Below are 13,095 nucleotides of genomic sequence, written 5' to 3' on the forward strand. Positions count from 1 at the left end.
TAGCCTGTTAGCGTGCCATTCGTGCGCTCTGTATTTATTTATTTCGCTCGCGCCTTTTACAAATCCATCAGACAACTGTGGTGAGTATCATTCAGTCAACAAACACGGTGAGTTATGTCATCTTCTCCTCTTATCGTCACTTGCACTTCATGTAAAGTGACAGAGCCTTCTCTGTCAGCACAGGATTTACATGTGATAAATGCAGGGAGATAGTCAGGCTGACGGAGAAGATTTCAGAACTAGAGACACGCATCCAAACTTTAATTGAGGTTAGTTGTAAGAGTGGAAGGGCTTTAGATACTGCTTTGGATGCAACTAGCTTAGTGAACAATGTACATTGTTCGGTTCCGGCTGTAGTAGAGCCCATGCAGCAGGGCAATTGGGTGACGGTGAGACGCTGTAGTCACGGGACAAAACACCGCTCTTCAGTTCCGATTACCATAACAAATAGATTCTCCCCACTCAGTGAAACACCCATCCTGTAATCCTGTTGAATGTGCCCAGGTTATTGCCGATTCTATTACATTGAATATTAAAATAGAGACACCAGCCACCATAGTCACATGTTTGCCGGGAGCCACAGTGCCTGACATCAAAGCAAATTTAAAAGTGGTGGCTAATGCTAATCGTAAATTTTCTAAGATTATTATTCACTTCGGCACTAATGATGTTCGACTTTGCCAGTCGGAGATCACTAAAATGTTAACCGTTAAAGAGGTGTGTGAACTCGCAAGTACAATGTCAGGCACTGTAATTTGCTCTGGCCCCCTTCCTGTTCGAAGGAGTGATGAGATAGTTTGTAGACTGTCCTCACTCAATGACTGGCTGTCTAAGTGGTGTCCGTAAAATAATATAGAATTCATAGACAATTGGAAAAGTTTTTGGGGCAGACCTGACCTGTTGAAAAGAGATGGTATTCATCCCTCCTGGGATGATGCTGCTCTTCTCTCTAGTAATATGGCACATAGTCTTAGAGCTCAAGCATGACAATCTGGGGCTCAGGTCAGGAAGCAGACAGACTGGCTAAACCGACCGTCTGCTAGCTGTCTCACGTCACTGAGGTCAGATAAATTCCTTCACATAGAGACACTGTCACCTAGATATCATCATATAGTACTGTGTCTGTTCCCCGAATTAGGAAATACAAAAAAAAACGTACAAACCCATCTAAGGGTAAAAATTTAATTGATGTTCAACAAATAAAAAACAAATATAATACAAATGAACAAATGATAAAGCTTGGGTTGCTGAATATTCAATCCCTTACTTCAAAAGCACTTATTGTTAATGATATGATTACAGACTATAATCTAAATGTGCTGTGTTTGACAGAAACCTGGCTACAACCAAACAATTACATAACTTTAAATGAGTCCACCCCCCAAGATTTCGGTTATAAACATGAACCTCGTCTGGTTCTGGGGGAGGTCTTGCTGTAATTTATTGGAATATTTTCAGAATAACTAAAAAGTCTATGAAGTGTTGGTGCTTAATGTAACAATATCTAATGTAAATGATAAATCACGTTTGAGATTTGTGCTGGCTACTGTATACAGGCCACCAGGGCACCATACAGATTTTTGTCAAAGAATTTGCTGACTTTCTATCTGAGTTAGTACTGGCTGCAGATAAAGTCCTAATTGTTGGTGATTTTATAAATGTAGATAACGAAAAATATTAATTGGGATTTGCATTTAAAGACATTCTTAACTCTATTGGAGTTAGACAACACGTGTCAGGACCTACTCATTGTCGTAATCATATTCTAGATCTAATATTATTACATGGAATACATGTTGATGCCGTTGAAATTCTGCAGCAAAGCGATTACACCTCAGAACATTATCTAGTCTTGTGTAAACTTGATTTAGCCAAAGCTGCAAAGCCGACTCCGTGTTACAAATATGTTAGACCTATCACTTCTGCCTCTAAAGATTGCTTTATTAATAATCTTCCTGATCAGTTTCATCATCTTAGCATCCCAGATAGCTTAGAAGAACTCGATATTGCGACAGAAACTTTTAACTCTCTCTTTTCCAGCACTTTAGACACAGTTGCTCCTTTGCTCTTAAAGAAGATTAAAGAAAATAGTCCAACGCCATGGTACAACGAGCACACTCAGGCCCTTCAGAGAGCAGCCAGAAAAATAGAGCGCAACTGGAAGAAAACAAAACTAGAGTTATTTCGCATTTCATGGAAAGAAAAAACGATTGCATACAGAGTGGCCTTAAAAGCTGCTAGATCTGCTTATTTTTCAACCCTATTAGAAGAAAATAAACAAAACCCTAGTTATTTATTTGAAACAGTGGCTAAACTAATAAAGCTTCAAGCCCAGACGTTTCCAAGCAGCACAGCAGTAATGACTTCATGAACTTCTTCACTTACAAGATTGATAATATCAGGGAGAAAATTATAACTATGCAACTGTCTACTACAGTATCGCATCAGACAGTGCATTGTAGTCTCCCTGACGAAAAATTTGATTCATTCATTGCTATAGCAGAGGTTGAATTTACTAAACTCGTTAAATCATCTAAATCGACAACATGTCTGTTAGACCTTATACCGACTAAGCTACTGAAAGAGATGCTTCCATAGGTCATAGATCCTCTTCTTAATATCATTAATTCATCTTTGTCATTAGTATATGTACCAAAAACTTTTAAGCTGGCTATGATTAAACCGCTTGTTAAAAAACGCAACTTGATCCAACAAAATTAGTCAATTACAGGCCGATCTTGAATCTACCTTTTCTGTCAAAGATACTAGAAAAGGCAGTATCTTTACAACTATGTTCCTTTTTAGAAATAAATGGTATCTGTGAGGATTTTCAATCAGGATTTAGACCGTACCATAGTACTGAGACTGCTCTCATTAGAGTCACAAATGATTTTCTCTTATCATCCGATCTTGGTTAAATCTCTCTATTAGTTTTACTCGATCTTAGTGCTGCATTTGACACTATCGACCACAACATTCTTTTAAATAGAATCGGAAATTATGTTGGCATTAGTGGAATTGAACTAGCATGGTTTAAATCATACTTATCTGACCGTTATCAGTTTGTTGCTGTAAATGAAGAGATGTCTTACCGGTCAAAAGTTCAGTATGTTGTACCACAAGGCTCAGTACTAGGATCGTTGCTGTACACTCTGTTCATGCTACCCTTAGGATGGCATTAGTTTTAACTGTTATGCTGATGATACTCTGCTCTTTACCATGCCCTGCACGTTTAATAAATAAACTACAGCTGGTTCACAATACAGCCGCTAGAGTTCCTACCAGTACCAGGAAGTATGACGATATTAGCCCGGTTCTGTCAACACTGCATTGGCTCCCTATTAAACATTGTATATATTTTAAAATATTGCTGATTACTTACAAAGCACTAAATGGTTTAGCTCCCCAGGACTTGAGAGAGCTCTCAACACATTATAGTCCTCCACGTCTATTGCAATCTCAAAATTCCGGCCAGTTGATAATACCTAGAATATCAAAATCGACTGCTGGCGGTAGATCCCGTTCCCATTTAGCACCAAAACTTTGGAGCACTCTTCCTAACATTGTCCGGGCAGCATACACAGGGGGCAGGATCTGTGATCTGTGATCCATTTTAGCAGAAGTGAGAGACTGTAAGTTTTGAATGCTTACATCTCCTAAATGCAAATGTTCTTATTGTTTTGGAACATACAAGCTTATTCATAACCTTAATGTTAATATATTCATACTAAAAGCAAACAAACTTAAATTTTCATTTCAGGGGGCCTTTAAGTGATCCAATTCCAATGTTCCCTTTCAAGGGAACTCAAGCTGTGTCAAGCTGTGGGAACGCCTCTGCGTGTGTGCGTCATGAAGCACGTATGGAATCAGTCCAATGGAGAGACGGAACGTCATAGGCGGGTGACGTCATCGACCAGGAAACTATAAAGCACCCCCAAAACACAAGCGCGACAGCTTCTTTGCCTTCAGTAAGCGCTATATGTGGATCTGTCTCAAGTGTTTTTGTCTGTCACTAAGCAGGAGTTTCACTATTTCATAAAACTATATATATATATATATATATATATATATATATATATATATATATATTATATTGAGAGACAATGGCGAGCGAACAACAATTTAAGAAGTGTGTTGCTCCCTGCTCGCGCTATTTAACGAGCGGGGATACACACAGCTTATGTGTTGTTTGTTTGGGAGTGCAGCATGCCCAGTCAGCTCTCGAGGGGGCTGATTGTGAGCATTGCGAGCGTTTGCCTCTTAGAACGCTCCGCTCCCGCCGATCACTCTTTGAGGAGAGTGGTTCGGTTCGCGATCCCCGCGGATCTAACAGCGGGGCTTGAGACGGGCTTTGCCCTATCTCAGCCCTTACCTGTTAGATCCAGTTCCTCAGTCTCGGGTTCGGGAAGCACGCTCTGCGGTTTCTTCCCCCCGAACTGAGGCCCCAGTACTGCAACTATCCAGTTCTGAGGATCTGGATGTTGTTAGTCTGGATGCGGGAGATGTCGATGATTCGCCATCTCGCTCTCCCGAAAGTGAGGAGCTTATGGAGCTGCTCACTCGTGCTGTTTCTAAATTAAGCATCGAGTGGCCAGCTGTTAGGCAGGAGTCTAGAGAAAAATCTAAATTAGATGAAAGATTTTTGCCTTCCCGTTCTCAACCTCCACGCCGGTGCTTGTCCTTCTTCCCTGATCTCCACACAGAGGTTTCGAGATCGTAGAAAAAGCCGGTCTCTTATCATGTTTTTAGCCCTCAAACTTCCACTTATTGAAACATTGTGGGGGCTAAATCTCATGGTTATGGGGCGATTCCCAAAGCAGAAGAGGCGCTTGCTAGTCATCTTTCTGCAAAAGCTGCATCTTCTTTTAAAGCACCACTTTTACCCTCTAAGCCTCTTAGAAGTACGTCAGCTTTAGTGGGTAAGCCGTATTCGGCGGCCGGTCAAACCTCGGCGTGCCTGCACACGATGTCCATCTTACAGGCATACCAGGCTGACTTATTAAAGGATGTGAGTGAAACTCAAGAGGTCAGCACTGACGTAGTTCACGAAACAGAAGCAGAGTGTCGCGTCTCGCGCTCCCCCTTCCATACAGTGGGACCAGACGCGACACTCTCAGCCGAAGTCTTCTGGCAAAACTGATCTGAGGATTTGAAACTGACCCTAGCAAAGAGGAAGTCCTGACGCCACTGGCGTCAGGATGCTGAGGGTGGTCCCTGCCGTGGGAGAGAGGTGTTCACCGCATTACACGGTGCCCACTCTTCTTCGGTGCCCTCCGGGGCCCGTTCTGACAACCCCGCCTTCATGCCGGGGCACAGACGGTCCCAGCGAGCGCTTTCCCGAGGGACGCTCGCCACCTCTGAGGAGGGTCTCAGAGCAGTTAAGCCAGTCGTTCCCTGCCGGTGCGCCGTTACAGGCCGCTGTGTTTGCTGCTCAAGTTACACCAGAGGCCAGTCTCGAGAGACTGGTACCCTTAGTAGTATTTCTGGCAGAGTGGAAAAGCCTTCCAAAAATATCTCAGTGGGTTCTGCACACAGTAAAAAAGGGTTATGCTATCCAATTCAGGTGTCGTCCACCAAAATTCAGAGGGGTTCTGCCCACAGTGGTGGGCCCCGAGCAGGCTCTGGTAATGGAACAAGAGGTGAAAGCGCTCCTTCAAAATGGGGCTATAGAACAGGTTCCTCCTCCCAGGTTGGAGTCAGGTTTTTACAGCCGATATTTCAAAGAAGGATGGGGGGTTGCGTCCAATTTTAGATCTGCGCCTGTTGAATCGCTCGGTAGGGAAGCTAAAATTCAAGATGCTCACTATCAAGCAGATCGTGTCACAAATCAGATCCGAGGACTGGTTTGTCACGATAGATCTGAAGGACGCGTACTTCCATATTTCCATCCTTCCACAACACAGGAAGTTCCTGAGGTTCGCCTTCGGGGGCGAGGCGTACCAGTACAGTTCTTCCATTTGGCCTAGCTTTATCTCCCTGCACTTTCACGAAATGCATGGATGCAGCTTTAGCGCCCCTGAGGTTTCAGGGCATTTGTATCCTCAATTACATAGACGATTGGTTGATTTTAGCTCAGACAGAGCAGATGGCGGTTCAGCATCGAGATGTTGTTCTCGCTCATATAAGAAAGTTTGGGTTGAGGCTGAACGCAAAGAAAAGTGTATTATCTCCTTCTCAGAAGACCACTTTTCTGGGTGTCGTTTGGGATTCGATCTCGATGTGGGCGCGACTTTCTCCGACCCGCATCGCTTCGATTCTTTCAGCTATGAAACAAGTAAAGCTAGGCCAGCTACTCACTGTAAAACAGTTTCAGAGACTGTTGGATCTGATGGCAGCAGTGTCCAACGTTATACCTTGCGGCCTGTTGTAAATGAGACCACTGCAGTGGTGGCTCCGGACAAAGGGATTCTCATCGAGGGGAAATCCCCTCCGCACGATCAAAGTCACGCGAGCTGCCTTTGTGCTCTGGTCATGCGGAAAGAAACCTGGTTCCTATCCAAAGGGCCTGTGTTGGGGGCTCTTTGTTGTCGCGTAATGCTAATGACGGATGCTTCCCTCGCAGGGTGGGGGGGGGTCATGAGTGGTCGTCCAGCCCAAGGTCTGTGGCAGGACCATCATCTATCATGGCATATAAATTGTCTAGAGATGTTGGCGGTGTTCAAAGTTTTGAAACACTTCCTAGCAGACCTCAGAGGTCATCATGTGTTAGTTCAGTCAGACAACATGTCGGTGGTCTCGTATATAAATCATCAGGGGGGCCTGCGGTCGCGTCCACTTTACAAGTTGGCCCGTCAGATCCTCCTGTGGTCCCAGGGGAAGTTACGGTCTCTGAGAGCTATGTATCTTCCTGGTTATTTGAATGTGGTAGCAGACTCCCTGTCGAGGCAGGGGCCAAGGCCGGGGGAATGGAGGCTCCACCCCGAGGTGGTGGAGCTCCTTTGGTTGAGTTTCGGTCGCGCCGAGGTGGACCTATTCGCTTCCAAGGAGACAACGCACTGTCATCTGTGGTTCTCCATCAGTCAGCCAGCCCCTCTGGGGTTGGACGCTCTGGTACAGCCGTGGCCGAGGTCACGTCTGTATGCTTTTCCCCTGGTTGCTCTGCTACCAGGAGTTCTGGAGAGGGTTCGCCGGGACGGGGTCAGCCTACTTCTAGTAGCCCCGTTCTGGCCGGCCCGAGTATGGTTCGCGGACCTAATATCTCTTCTGGACGGCTCTCCCTTGGAGATTCCGATCAGGAGGGATCTACTCTCTCAGGAGGGCGGTACGATATTTCACCCCCGCCCAGAGTTGTGGAAACTGTGGGCTTGGCATCTGAGGGGGCCCAGCTCATAGAATCTGGTCTCTCAACTGAGGTTGTTGAGACCATCCTTCACTCCAGAGCTCCGTCCACGAGGAAGTTATATGCCCTGAAGTGGAAACTTTTCACGTCTTGGTGTGCAGAACACCGGCAGGACCCAGGTAATGGCCCAGTGGGTGCAGTGCTGGAGTTTCTGCAGGATCGTTTCCCTGCAGGGTTATCCCCCTCCACACTAAAGGTGTATGTGGCGGCACTAGCTGCTGTCCATGTCCCTTTCAGTGGAGTTTCTCTTGGGAGACACCCACTTATAACTCGCTTCCTTCGTGGCACTTTGAGGCTGAGGCCTGGAGTTCGTACGAGGGTGCCGACTTGGGATTTGGCCATTGTACTAGAGGGCCTTTCTTTGGCCACCTTTGAACCTATTGAGGAAGTTTCTGAGAAATTTCTCCGTATAAAACTCTTTTCCTGCTTGCAATCTCCTCACTTAAGAGAATCAGAGATTTGCAGACCCTGTCGGTTGCACCCTCGTGCCTGGAGTTTTCGCCTGGTATGGTTAAGGCTTTTCTATACTCTAGACCAGGTTATGTCCCTAAGGTCCCTACTAATGCTGTTAGACCTACAGTGCTGCAGGCTTTCTATCCTCCTCCTTTTGTGTCATCAGATCAGGAGAAACTTAACCTTCTCTGCCCGGTTAGGGCGTTAGACGCTTACGTCCACAGAGCTGCCCTGTGGAGGAAATCAGAACAGTTATTTGTGTGCTTTGGGCCACCCAGGAAAGGGTGTCCCGCGTCTAAACAGAGAATGAGCAAGTGGGTGGTTGAGGCCATCTCACTTGCTTTTGAGTCGGCTGGTCAGCCTTCACCTTTGGCTGTATGAGCCCACTCTACAAGGAGTATGGCTGCTTCTAAAGCATTGTTGTCAGGAGTATCGCTAAGTGATGTTTGTGATGCGGCTGGGTGGTCCTCACCGCATGCATTTGTTAAGTTCTATGAATTGGACTTAAGTTCCACTCCTGGGGCGCAGGTGCTCTCGTCCTCTGTGCGCTAGTTCCCACATGACGGTAATTTGCTCCTATGGCGACGTGGGTATTGGCGTTCCCACAGCTTGACGCAGCTCGAGTTCCCTTGAAAGGGAACGTCTCGGTTACGTATGTAACCCTAGTTCCCTGATAGGGAACGAGACGCTGCGTCGTTCTGCCATACTCCCAGCATGCCCATTAGCGCTTCCTTCAGGCCTATCAGAAGCTTTCGCGCTTGTGTTTTGGGGGTGCTTTATAGTTTCCTGGTCGATGACGTCACCCGCCTATGACGTTCCGTCTCTCCATTGGACTGATTCCATATGTGCTTCATGACGCACACACGCAGAGGCGTTCCCACAGCTTGACGCAGCGTCTCGTTCCCTATCAGGGAACTAGGGTTACATACGTAACCGAGACATTTTCCTCTAATGTGGCATAGATCAGATATGAACTACAAACGTGTAAGCAGTAATTGGATTGCAGGGATGCAGGAAGCAGATTGATTATCCCCATCAATGCCAGGCGTACGTCATTGAAAAAGCGACGATGGCGAATGACATCAACTCAGGTGGACAACAACCATGATCACATGACTGTTTTCAATGGTGCAATGGAGGCTCAACACAAAGGATCAACACAATGTTTTGCTGACTTGTAAAGATGGTGTGGAAAGCAAAAGCTTGCATCCATTGCAAATTTCGCCATTTTTACTTCCTTTTCGGCCTAAGCTTTTTCGGGTCAGCAAGTCTATCTTGGGTTGTTTCGCCAAGTGTATCTATCTATAAATTACAGGAACGTCTGTCTGTGTGTCTGTCTGTTAATCACATATCTCTCGAACCGTTAGTCCGATGGATCTCAAACTGGACAGGTGTCTTGCTACGGGCACGAGTAAGTGCAGTGCCGAGTTTGATGTTTTTTTGGATTAGAAATGCAAGAGATATCATCAAATATCGGTAAAAGAAGCACAAATTCAAGTTGTGGTTTAAAAATAAACATTCTGACATTAGAGAGGGTTGTGGTTTAAAAATTGTGGTTTAAAAATAAACATTCTGTCAGCTAAACATTAAGTCAGCTACAGTGTTTACAGTATTCAGAAGTAAACAGTGTAGCTGACTTAATGTTTAGCACTACATGCTTTCTACCATGCACAGATAAAAATCTCACCGAACTTTTGCTGTGTAATTGTAACAATAAGCACTCAAACACACCGAACCAACAATTACTAAAAACACACACAAAAACTGATTTTGAACGGGCATATCTTCGCATATCTCTCAAACCGTTCCCAATGGATTTCAAACTTGACAGGTGTCTTGCTATGGGCACGAGTAAGTGCTTGCCAAGTTTGACATTGTTTGGATTAGAAATGCAAAAGATATCGTTAAATATATCGGTAAAAGAAGCACACATTGGCTTTTGCCGCTCTAGCCACTCTGGCTCACAATGCACACTCAGTGGCCACTCCCCAAAATAAATATTCTGACATTAGAGGGTTGTGGTTTAAAAATATCTGAATATTATATTTTATTCACGGCGATCATTTGTAGTAGCCTATTCACAAACTGTTTGCTCAAGTGTAGCGTTTTCTCTGAGTTCACTGTGTAGCTGCTCCAGCCAAGGTCTGAACCTCCCCTGAATCGTCGCGCTTATTCATTTTTGGATGTTAACTGAATCTGTAAGTCAGCTACACTGTTTAATTCTGAATATTATATTTTATTCTGGTCCACTTAATGTTATCGTTTTCTCAGAGTTTAGGCTCCTGTGTAATAGTAGCCTAGGCTATTCAGCAACTCAAACATACCAAACCAACACTCAAAAACACGGGCATTTTGCACGGGCATTGCACTAGTAGAGTAAATGCAGAAATCGTATATAGTAAACAAATCTTAATTGGGCATCAAAAAATGCAGTGTAAATGCGGCCTTAGAGAATGTAACTGAAGTTCTGGGCTCTTCTGACAAAGCTCTCTGTGTGAGTGCTAGAGAAGGAAAAGCTTACTGTAGAAAGAACAAATGGCTTTCATTTTCTAAAGTTTCTCATTCTAGGGCAGGGGTGTCCAATCCTGCTTTTGAAGGGCCTGCAAAGTTTAGTTCCAACGCCAATTAAACACACCTGAACCCGCTAATCAAGGTCAACATTAAATTGGCTCTAGACATAAACTTTGCTTTACACACGCATAGTCATTCTTAGAGTCCTTTTCCTAAGCTTATCACTGCGCTACAGTGGAGCTGTGCTGAGGACAGGCAGCGTGGAGGGCTGAGGGCTGTGTGTATCTACGGCAGCTCATTCACCCTCAGTCGCCTGAATGAGAAATGTGGATTTCTCCCAGCACTGACAACAAACCATGACTGCATGTCCGCAACAAAATAAAGCTCCCTCATTCAGTCAAGAAAAATACAGTGGGGTTTAGTTTTCTCTCTTTGTGTGTGTGTGTGCATGCGCATGTGTGAGTTTAAGAAGCTCCCTCTCCTTATTTTCATCTTCCCAAGGTTACGGTCATCTTTTTATACGGGATTATAAAAGGTTTCAGCCCGATGGAGGTCTTCCGTGTTATTTTGTAATTAGAATGTAATCCTCCTCTCATTGCACACATTCATTGTTAGACACTCCCTGCATGCAATTGGAATAATGTGAATGAAAATTGTGAATAATAGCTGTGTGTCTCAAAGTAGCTTCTTTACAGGAAAAGGATCTGTAGAAAAACACATACAATCCCTGTCTCACAGGTACTTTTAAAGATAGATTTGTGGAACAAAGGTTTAGTTTGATTACAAACTCAGTGTTTGTTTTCATAGAAAACAAGTCCTAGATTCAGATTTAAAAAACTACAGATATCAAGAGAAAACAAATAAAAAAGGAAACATAGAAAGAAGTCTCTTGAAAAAAAGGCAAAATAAATAAATAAAATGTGAGAAAAGTTGGAAACAGAAGGGACACGAGAAGGTAAAAAAGGGAAAGGTTAGTTGGGTGGCCTTTATAGATCTTTATGTCAGTTGAGGGGATCAGCAGGCAGCGGCTGATGAACTTCACTTTCTATTAGTGGCCATGGTGGGGATGTTCTCTCCCTACCGATCAATAGGCTGAAGGACAAGAGTGTCAGAAAAATGAGAGACCCTTCTCTTGCTTGGCAGGGCGGTCTCAGAGCGGACGGCGAGGCACTGTGTGCCAGAGACCCTTAGTCCCTCTGGAGTGGCTTTGAGTGAGGGAGCCATTTTGGGCGAGGGCGAAGAGGAACTCTCGTCATCCGTTGTCCTTCGGTTAACAGTTTGAAAAGGATAACTCCACCAGCCGGAATGGTTGGAGGTTGTTTTGTTTAATTTATGATTGTACTATACAACAGCGAAGTAGCAAATAGGAACTTGTCTCATTCTTAGAATATTTCAATACAAGTTCAATTCAGTTGACAGCATTTATAACAATCTCAACTGTGAGTTTGATATTGATTTAATACAATAGTTCATATAATAGAACGTAGTAGTAACTACCATTTTAGAGACCATTTCATATTTCTGTCAATGAAAACGACTCCAAAGGAAGCAAAATTAATCGTCTCACATCTCCGAGCAACACACTGCAGCATTGTTTTGAACAAATCGACTGAATTGGATTGAGTGAATGATTCAAGGATTAACTGACAGTCACTTGTTTCAAACCTGAATGAATCAGTTGAGGCAATGATTCAATGTCACTTTTGTAACTCTGACAATTAAATTCAAGGACTGAAACTACATGTTATTAATATAATAATAATAATATACAGTATATATTGCTGTATATACTGTATATATAGATAGATAGATAGATAGATATATAGATAGATAGATAGATAGATAGATAGATAGATAGATAGATAGATAGATAGATAGATAGATAGATAGATAGATAGATAGATAGATAGATAGATAGATAGATAGATAGATAGATAGATAGATGCATTACAAAGTAATTAATTACTTTAATTTAAACTCTTAACTGTTATCCATTTTTGCTGTTATACTGGACCTGAAAGATCCCTTTAAACATGTCTTCCCCCTGATTAACTCATGTCAATTACAAGATTACAAGAGCTCTCATTTACACTTGTCTGCTGTTCCCTGGACAGCATCAGCCCAGGAGAACAAACAGCTGAGGAAAGAGAGTGGATCACTCAGAGACAGTTCTTTGATAGCTTCTGTGCGTTTAGGGCTGAGGGTTAGTGTCCAACCACCCCCGCCAACCCATGTCATGTCTATTCAGCCTCTCCAAATCACACAGACAAATTAAGCACTTCCCTATCCCGAAAAACCTCCCCTTCCTTTACAAATGCTGAATATGAAATTAGCTTGCAACTATTGAAAGGCAGCAGAGGATCATTTTGTGCTGAAAGGGAAGTAAAAGGTTTGCCTCGTGTTTCTCAAATGCAACTGATTTCCTCCGTGAAAGGAAACGAGAAAGGAACAAGAATGTAAAAGAGGGGAAAGTGTTGTACCTTTTGTCCTGTCTGATTCTCTCTCTGGCTGTTTTTTTTTTTACTGTTTCTCTCTCTCTCTATCTGTGTATATCTGTCTGTGTCTTTCTTTCCTTCCAGAGGCTGTGGTAGAGCAGGTTTAGATGTGACCAACAACTTCATACTCTAATATGTTGGTTTACATTAAAAATCAACAACATTAATTTCCATAATGCATTCTAATGGATAAGAGGGCTGTTTGTCTGGCTAGGTCAGCGATCTGGTTTTAGTCAACACAGCAACCCACCTGACAAGAGCTATTATGTTTATACCTGTTACAAGCCATGGAAATAA

Source organism: Siphateles boraxobius, unplaced genomic scaffold (assembly GCF_051911475.1).
Source record: "Siphateles boraxobius isolate OS27281-9 unplaced genomic scaffold, OSU_SipBor_1 20, whole genome shotgun sequence".
Lineage (NCBI taxonomy): Eukaryota > Metazoa > Chordata > Actinopteri > Cypriniformes > Leuciscidae > Siphateles > Siphateles boraxobius.